Below are 10,164 nucleotides of genomic sequence, written 5' to 3'. Positions count from 1 at the left end.
CAGTGAGAGGCCCGCGTACCGCAAAAAAAAAAAAAAAAAAAAAAAAAAAAAAAAAAAAAAGAAATACGTCAGGCCATAAGAGTACAGGTGAATACGGCCAAATTGGTGACAGGAATTCAGAATCCAAAGGCTGTGTGTTCCCCTCTCCCGACATTCCTCCTGCTCAGTGGTGACATCCCTCCCCAGATGTGGGCCCCCCGGCAGCAGTTCCCTTGCTGGGTTTGGAGATTTGAGCTGCGTGAGGGGAGTGATGGGTCCCCGCTGGGGCCCAGCGTCCCCACAGAGCCTGGCACTTGGTGGCATTGTATGAGCCTCCTGCGGCTGCTGTAAAAAATCGCCCCAAATGTAGTGGTTTCAAACCAGACACAGTTATTCTCTTACAAGTCTGGGGTCAGAAGTCTGACTCGGGTCTCACTGGGCTAAAGCCGAGGTGTGGGCAGTGTTGGTTCCCTCAGGAGGGTGCAGGGTAGAATCCGCTCCCATAGATCTGAGAAGTGAAACGGGGTGAGCAGACAACTCAGAGACTAGCCGCCTCCAGAAGTACGACCACCGGAAGTGGTGCTGAAAGGGCTGGAGCAGGGGCCGCCTGGTGGGAGCTGGAGCCGCAGGGTGACGCCGTCTAAAGCAAGCAGAAAGGGAGAGGGAGAAGCTGAAGGAAAATCTGAGCTACGTTAAAACCCTCAACCCTTTTGCATGTGGCAAGATTGCATTTTGCTGTAATAATTAAATTCATCTACCACCGTGGCATCTTTTACAAAACTTTATGACCACGGGAGTCGGACGTCACAAAGGCCCCAGTTCTTCACCCTTCCCTGTCCCCATGCCCTCTGTCACATGACTTTGGGTTCTTTCTCTAAAGCAGAATACAATTCTCCAGCCCAGGATGAGCTCTGACAAACAGAATGAGGTGGAAGGGACAGCCCCGCCTGGTGTGTTTCCTTTGCCATCGCCGTGGAAACGTGTCTGGTGAGGCTGCTGGAGGATGAGACGAGGACCACGGCGAGGCAGGCAGCCGGCCAGGCCCAGGCATGTGGCCCGGGCCCAGCCCAGCCCAGCCCGGCCCGCCCCAGGCGACGCTGAGTCATGGGTGCCGGTTCTGAAGGCAACACCCCAGGGAGGAGGGCTGTTTGCCTCGCGCAGTTTTGTGACAGAAGCCAAGGGACCCGCTGCCCTTCCCACCTCTGGGTGGTTCGACCGTGTAATGTCCATCACCTCGGACAAAGGATGAGCCAGAGGAAGCAGAACTGAGGCTTCAGGGCCCCAAACCCTCTGCCTCTGGATTTCAAAGTGTGCTCCAGTTCCCATGGAGACGCAGGGAGGGAAAATCATAAGACCAGCAAAGCTCCCTGCATGCCCCCCTCCAATGAGACTAAATTTGTTCCTCCTGAGTTGGAAGGTCCATAAGGTAGGCAAGAGTCCATCCTGGGGGTCCTGGGAAAGGCAGCCCGGCCCACCTATCCGCACTCAGGCAGTGAAGACGACAGGCGGACCCGGCGAGGCTGAGGGGTCTGAGGGTGGCCCAGACGGTGACCGGCGTCTGAGAAGAGCCCAAGGAGGTGGCGTGGGGCCTCCCCATCCGCTGCGTGTTTTATTCACACATAATAGCGTCTCCCCTCAGCACTGTGGATGTTGGATCATCCTCTGTGGGACCATCCTGGGCTCTGTGGGTGTTGAACAGCATCCCTGGCCCCCACCCCCTCGATGCCAGGAGCACCTCCCCCAACTCGTGACGACCACAGATGTCCCCAGACACGGCCCAGCCTCCCCTGGGGGCAGGACCACCCCCGAGAGAGAATGACTGACGTCCAGGTGAGGCCCGGTGTGGTATGTCAACGTGGCAGGACAGGAGGATGGGATGCTTACCATCTGCTCTTGTCTCAAATAGCAAACGTCCTCCACTCATATTTAGGAAACTTCGTCCTTCCTGAAAAGGATACTGCTCTTGGCCTTGACTTCTCTGGCCCTGATGAGGAGAGTCTATTTTTCTCCCACAGTGGAAGACCCCAGAAAGGAGGTTTGGCTGAGGGTCTAGGCAGAGAGCTCAAACCAGGGCCCACAGCTCCCTTGCACAGCAGCTGGTGACAGGGTGAGATGCATGCTTCCTGAGCATCTGGAAAGGGTGCTGGCATCGGCAGGGAGAAAGCCAGGCCTCAGCAGACAACATTTGGAGTCTGGTTTCACGGGTGCAGGCACGACCCAGAAGGTGCTGGCTTATTAAAATAGAAGACTGTTTCTTCCCACAGACATCTGGGTGTGCATAGTCCATGCCCAGCTCGAGATGAGGCTGTGCCCCTCCCTCTGGGTACTTTTTCTACTTTTTACTGTTGAAGAGCATCTCTCCTAAGTGTGCAGCTTGACGAACTTTCACAACAGGCCACACCCAAGTGACAGCCCCGAGGACCCCCTCGAACCCCCTCGAACCCCCTCCATCTCTTCCCTCTTTCCTACTCCCCTCCCCACCCTCCACTCACATCTCATTGGTGGAACTTAGTCACATGGCCACACCTGGCTGCAAGGGCAGCTGGGAAATGTAGTCTTTTTGAGACACACACCTAGATGGGCTTGAGCAATGAGGCAACCTGTTCTCTCCTCCAAAAAGAGGCTCCTGGACTCCTCCCAGCAGGACTCCCTCCTCATAGGCTCCCGGCTCTGCTGCTCTGTGGTTCCGTTGGCTCTGCCTCCTTTTGCATTGTATTCATCCTCAGATGGCACCAGGGCTGCGGCTGCTCCAGACATCTCATCACGAAGCTGCAGTGGCCACAGGCAGAAAGGGACCATTTTCCCGGGCCTCCCTCTTAGGAGCAAGGAAACTTTCTGTGGTCAGCAGAATAACACCCCCCAAAAAATGTCCACGTCCAAGTCCCCAGAGCCTGTGACTATGTCATGTTGCACGACAAGGGGGAATCAAGGTTGCAGATGGAATTAAGCTTCTAATCAGCTGGCTTTGAAGCGGGGAGGTTATCCTGGATTGTCTTCGTGGGCCCAGAGTAACCACAAGGGCCCTTCTAAGTGGAAGAAGGAGGCAGAAGAGAGAGAACCGGAGAGAGGGCAGCAGGAAGGGATCAGTCCATGTCGCTGGGGGGGGTCACAAACTGAGGAATGTGGTGGCTCCACAAGCTGCCCCCCCACCTCCCTCACATCTCATTGGCCAGAAGGGGGTCACACGTCCACACACAAGCCAGTCCCCAGCGAAGGGGTGAGGCACCATGAGTATTCATGCCAGCACCCAGGCAGGGTGGGGAGTGGGCGCCAAACAGTAGCCAGGCTCTTCCACAAGGAAGCAAGAGTCTGGCAGGCAGTGTCTGCCCCGGGAGCATGAGGGGCTGGCACGAGGGGGGGACATCGTGTGCACGGGGCAATAGCGGCGTACCTGCAGGGCCAGGGACAGCTCGGAGATGCCCAATGGGAACGCCCGCCCACCGCCTTGCCCAGCAATGCCTAACCGCCAAAGCCCATGCCCCCAGGAATTTAGGCTCTCCTTGTCCTACTGAATTGTGTCTCCCCAAAAAGACATGTTCAAGTCCTAACACCGCCCAGTGATCTGAGAGGACCAAGAGGAACCTCGCTCTGTGTGGTCCCCAAGGCTCTATAAACTCTGACCCCAGGGCCAGTACCATCTCCGAGCTTGGGGCAGGGGGTGCTCTCCCCTTTCCCTCTCCCCCAAGGCTGGCTCCCTAGGAGGTCCAGCCCAGGCTCCTCTGAGCTGTCACCTGCTGACCTGGCTGCCAGCATCAGCTGCCATGGCAACCTGCTCGGGTACCAAGGCCCTCCCCAGTGGGGCATCATTGGAGCAGCTGGTGACATTTGAATATGGACAGTGGGCTGGATATGAGTATTGTATTGATGTGAAATTTCCCCATCTTGAGAACTGCACCGGGTTATAAAAGAGAATCCTGGGTTTTAGAAAACATACAGTGATGTGTTTATGGGTGAAGGGGCATCACACTTCTAACGTAGTCGTAAGTGGTTCAGAAAAATGCGTATAAATATCTATATATGCATATAGATAATAGATGTAGACACAGGTACAGATAGTTACGGACACAGAATGTGACAAATCAAATGGGGCAAAATGGGACCAATTGGTGAATCTGGGCAGAGTCTATAGGAGTTTCTGGCACTAATCTTGAAATTTTCTGTAAGTTTGAAATTATATCAAAATTAAATGTTATGAAAACAGTATCCAAAATGCAGCATTCTGGACCCCCAGAGACTTGACTCTGCAGGTCTAGGTGGGCTCAGAATCCGATTTAAACGGCAGTCAAGGACCAGAAGGGTCGTGGTTGAATTGTGTCGCCCAAACCGACAGGTTCAAGTCCCAACTCCCAGCTCCTGTGAATGGGACCTAATTTGAAAACAGGGAGTTTAACCATAAACCAAACGAAAAGACAACCTATGGACTGGGAGTAAATATTTGCAAATGATGCGACAGACAAAGGCTTAATTTCCACAATATACAAACAGCTCATACAACTCAATAACAAAAAACCAAACAACCCAATCGAAAAATGGGCAGAAGACCTAAATAGACATTTCTCTAAAGAAGACATACAGATGGCCAATAGGCACATGAAAAGATGCTCAACATCGCTAATTATTAGAGAACTGCAAATCAAAACCACAATGAGGTACCACCTCACACCGGTCAGAATGGCCATCATTAAAAAGTCTACAAACGATGTGAGGCCGATGTGGCCAGCTAGGCGGGTATCCCCTTCCGCTCCATGTGTGTCCCTCCGGAAGCTGTGAGCCCGGTGGAAAAGGACGACCTTCCCCAATAGAGGAGGACATTTCTTCAGTCAAGGGTATACAAGTAGCTGCACTCCCCTGCTAGAACCTCCAAACAAGCTCTCAAGGTCCATTTGTAGGAGAATGTAGGGTAGTCAAGTTTCCAAGACTCCAGACACATGCAGAGGAAGCACTGAATGTGGCAGTCTGCCTTTCAAAAAAAAGAAGTCTACAAATAACAAATGCCGGAGAGGGTGTGAAGAAAAGGGAACCCTCCTACACTGTTGGTGGGAATGTAAATTGGTGCAGCCACTATGAAGAACAGTACGGAGGGTCCTCAAAAAACTAAAAATAAAGTTACTATATGATCCTGTAATCCCACTCCTGGGCATACATCCAGAGAAAACTAAATTTCAAAGAGATCCATGCAGCCCAATGTTCACATCAGCACTATTTACAATAGCCAAACCCTGGAAACAACCTAAATGTCCATCGACAGAGGAATGGATAAAGAAGATGTGGTATATATACACAATTGAATATTACTCAGTCATGAAAAAGGAACGAAATAATGCCATTGGCAGCAACATGGATGGACCTAGAGATTATCATACTAAGTGAAGTAAGTCAGAAAGAGAAAGACAAATGCCATATGATATCACTTATATGTGGAATTTAAAATATGACACAAATGAACTTATCTATGAAACAGAAATAGACTCACAAACATAGAGAAAAGATGTGCGATCGCCAAGGGGGAGGGAATGTGGGAGAGAGAAGGACTGGGAGTTTGGGATTAGCAGATGCAAACTATTATAGATAGGATGGATAAACAAGGTCCTCCCATATAGCACAGGGAACTATATTCAATATCCTGTGATAAGCCATAATAGAAAAGAATATGAAAAAGAATATTTAAAAAATAAGGAGTTTGATGGGGACTTCCCTGGTGGTCCAGTAGCTAAGACTCCGCGCTCCCAATGCAGGGGGACTGGGTTCAATCCCTGGTCAGGGAACTGAGCTCCCACAAGCTGAGAGATGTGGCCAGGAAGAAAAAAAAAAAAGACAGAAATGTGGACACAGACACCCAGAGGAGAAGGTCGTGGAGGACAGAGGTGTGATTGGGACGATGTATCCACAAGCCAAGGAACCCCAAGAACGCCAGCACCACCAGCATCTGGGAGAGAGCCTAGAACAGAACCCAGAGCGCCAGGAAGGAACCAGCCCGGCTGACACCTTGATCTTGGACATGTGACCTCCAGAATGTGAGAGTTGAGTTTCTGTTATTGGAGCCCCCAGTGTGTGGTCATCTGGCAAGGCAGCCCAAGAGATGAGCCCAGAGGGCAGTGCTGGGGGTCCCTCACCCCCTTGGGGGCACTGGATCCGTATCCAGACACTTCCAGGAAGAGCTGGCCACGGGCCTGGATGTCAGATATTCATCCATATACACCTTCAGCATACATTGGGCACCTACTCTGTGCATACCTGTATGTACAAAGTGCTAGGAGGGGAGAAAGCCAGTAGGGGTGTGAGGTGGCATGGGGGGCTGGTTCAGTGAGGCGGTATCAGGAAGCCCCACCAGGAAGGGATGCTTCAACAAAGTCTGACGGAGCTGACGGGGCGGTTTTGTGGTGTGGAGGGGCGGTGCCTGGCCGGGGCACAGCCAGGTAAAGGCCCAGCGAAGGGCGGGGAAGCTGGCGTGCGCAGCCCGTCGGAGTGGAGTGAGGGAGCAGCGGGAGGCCGGAGGAGAACCCCTGCCCTGGGGCTGTGGCTCTACAAGGCCGCCGGCCCCCTGCACGGCCTGACTCACCCTCCTACCCCTCCCCCTAGCTCCCTCCGCTCCAACCAGCCCAGGCCACTCCGCGGTCCCTCCCCGCTGTGCCGGGCACAGGGCTGTCCCGGGCCCCCCCCAACCCCCCCCCGCCAGGTGCGCCCTCGCCCCGTGTCTCCACAGGGCCCTCACCGCAGAAAGGCCTTCCCTGGCCATCCATCTAACAGGTTCCTCTTCTCCCCCCGCTTCTTTATTTTCTCCCTATAGCGCCCCCGTGGGGCCAGGCTGCCCCTCTGCGGTTTGTCCCCGCCTGGAACAGCGCCTGCCCCCGCCCACAGGGAGCCCGCCCCGCCACAGACAGGCTCCTGGATCAAGGGTCTGGGAAGGCTTCCCCGGCGGCGGCGTCAAGGGCGGACGCGTGAAGTCCCACGAGGGCCGGGCGGCCCCCACAGATGGGCTGCGCGTGCCGGTGTAATTTTAGGTTTCCTCGCCCATGGCCCGCCCTTATTATTGTGCAATGAAAGCACTCGAGGCAGCCGATCAGGCAGTAAAAAGCAGCGCATCGCAGTCAGCCACAGAGGTGGGGGGCGGGGTCTGCCGCGCTCTCCGAAGGTGGGAGGAGGCCTGGCCCCGCCCCCTGCTCGCTGACTTCTCCAAAACGTGCAGCGTCGTGGCATTTGGGTGGTCACTCGCCGGGTCGTGAGTAGAGCAGATACTTGTTGGGCACCTGTGCCCAACAGGCCTGGACAGATGGCAGGGGGACAGCCTGGCCCTCCTGGGGGGCTAGGGAGAAAATAAAGAGGGGCAGAAGATGGGGGCGTACATCTTAGATGGATGGCCAGGGAAGGCCTTTCTGCGGTGAGGGCCCTGTGGAGACCCGGGGCGAGGGCGCACCTGGCGGGGGGGGGTTGGGGGGGGCCCGGGACAGCCCTGTGCCCGGCACAGCGGGGAGGGACCGCGGAGTGGCCTGGGCTGGTTGGAGCGGAGGGAGCTAGGGGGAGGGGTAGGAGGGTGAGTCAGGCCGTGCAGGGGGCCGGCGGCCTTGTAGAGCCACAGCCCCAGGGCAGGGGTTCTCCTCCGGCCTCCCGCTGCTCCCTCACTCCACTCCGACGGGCTGCGCACGCCAGCTTCCCCGCCCTTCGCTGGGCCTTTACCTGGCTGTGCCCCGGCCAGGCACCGCCCCTCCACACCACAAAACCGCCCCGTCAGCTCCGTCAGACTTTGTTGAAGCATCCCTTCCTGGTGGGGCTTCCTGATACCGCCTCACTGAACCAGCCCCCCATGCCACCTCACACCCCTACTGGCTTTCTCCCCTCCTAGCACTTTGTACATACAGGTATGCACAGAGTAGGTGCCCAATGTATGCTGAAGGTGTATATGGATGAATATCTGACATCCAGGCCCGTGGCCAGCTCTTCCTGGAAGTGTCTGGATACGGATCCAGTGCCCCCAAGGGGGTGAGGGACCCCCAGCATAATGGAAAGGGCTGAGGGGGTGGATGTAGGAGCAACGGTTGGGGTTAGGGTGGGGAGGTAGGGGGGTTATGAGGGTGCCATGGTGGGTGTGGATAGTGGGGCCTGACTTGGGCAGGGGCCGAAGAGGGGGCAAGAAATGGGCAGGTTCTGGGAAATGCTCTTTTCATGTCCTTTCTAATGAAATATAGCTTATATGCGGTAAATGTAAGTACATCAAGTTCAGTGAACTTTTTTAAAAATTGAAGTCACATAAAATAAAATCATTCTGGGCTTCCCTGGTGGCGCAGTGGTTGAGAATCTGCCTGCCAGTGCAGGGGACACGGGTTCGAGCCCTGGTCTGGGAAGATCCCACATGCCGCGGAGCAACTAGGCCCGTGAGCCACAACTACTGAGCCTGCGCGTCTGGAGCCTGTGCTCCGCAACGAGAGAGGCCGCGATAGTGAGAGGCCCGCGCACCGCGATGAAGAGTGGCCCCCGCTCGCCGCAACTAGAGAAAGCCCACGCACAGAAACGAAGACCCAACACAGCCAAAAATAAATAATAAATAAATAAATAAATAAATAATTTTTAAAAAACAGTAAAAAAAATTTTTCTAATAAATAAATAAAATCATTCTAACGTGAACAATTCGGTGTCATTTAGTACAGACACAACGTGCAACCATCACCTCTAACTCCAGAACATTCCATCTCTCTGAAAAGAAGCCCTGTCCTCATTAGCAATCACTCTCCATCCCCCTCCCCAGCCCCTGACAACACTAACCCACTGTGTCTGTGGATCTGCCTGTCCTGGACGTTTCCCATCAATGGAATCACACCCTGTGTGTCCTTCTGTGTCTGGCTTCTCTCACTGAGCGTCGTGTTCTCAAGGTCCATCCACGCCGTAGCGAGTGTCAGGGCTTCTGTCCTTTTCCTGGCTGAGTGATGTTCCCCTGTGTAGAGGGACACATTGTGTTTATCCATCATCTGTTGATGGACATTTGGGCTGTTTCCACCTTTCGGCTGCTGTGAATAATGCTGTTATGAACATTAATGCACAAGTTTTGGTTTGAGGAACAGTTTTCAATTCTGGGTATACATAGGCATGGAATTGAGGGTCATATGGTAATTTTATGTGTATCTTTTTGAGGAAATGCCAGTCTGTTTTCCGTAGCAGGTGCACAATCTCACATTCCCTGGGCAGCTGGAAGGTTCTAATTTCTCTACATCCTCTCCAACCCTGCTTATCTTCCGTTTTCCTGATCACAGCCATCTTTTGGGTGTGAAGTGGTATTGCTGTGGTTTTGATTTTCATTTCCCTGATGACTAATGATGTTGAGCATCTTTTCATGGGGTATTAGCCATTTGTGTGTCCTCTTTGGAGAAGTGTCTGTTTAGCTCATTTGCCCATTTTTTAATTGAGTCATGTGTCTTTCTGTTGTTGAGTTGTAGGAATTTTGTAAATGCATTCTGGATACTTGGCCCTTATGAGCCTAGCGAACATTTATAAATAAACTCACCGAGCAACTGTCACCCAGATGAAAATGCTGACAGTCAGAGCTCCCCAGAGGCCATCCTCACCTCTCCTGGCCACTACCCTCAGGTGGCCTGACTTCTGTCTCCAAAGACTCATGTTGCCTGTTCTTGAACTTCTTACCTGTGGAACTGCACAGAGTGTCCTTCACTGGACAACATTCAGTGCTGAGGTCCACCCGGCTGTCACGTGCAGTGGTCCCCTCTCCGCAGGGTCGATTTTGGGCATTTGGAAGGCAGAGCTGGGTTTGCTAGCGGGCAGGACTGAATGGGGCCGAGAGAGAGAGAGAGAGAGAGAGAGAGAGAGAGAGAGAGAGAGGATCTCGCAAATTCCCCACCACACAGCCCTCACATCCAAGCCAGCACATCCCGGACGCTGTGCGTCCTCGGTCTCTGTCAAATGTGTCCTGTCCACCTCTGCCCAGCCCAGTCCCAACACCCTCCCACCTCCTCGGGAATCTGCAGCAGCTCCAGCCCGGTCTCCGTGCCACCCAACAGTGCCCCTTCCTCACAGATGCCGCAGGGTCTAAAACATTAACCAGAGCCCCTCACTCCCCGAGGCTCCCCACTGTCCTCAAGACAAAGTCCACCCTCCCTGCAGGGTCCACCTCTCCAACTATCAGCCTCCTCGATGTTCCCGGGGGGGTTAAGAACTTCCCGACCTCGGATCCACGCAGCT

This window comes from Physeter macrocephalus, chromosome 2, assembly GCF_002837175.3.
Source record: "Physeter macrocephalus isolate SW-GA chromosome 2, ASM283717v5, whole genome shotgun sequence".
NCBI classification, from domain to species: domain Eukaryota; kingdom Metazoa; phylum Chordata; class Mammalia; order Artiodactyla; family Physeteridae; genus Physeter; species Physeter macrocephalus.
This window is presented reverse-complemented; position numbering follows the sequence as displayed.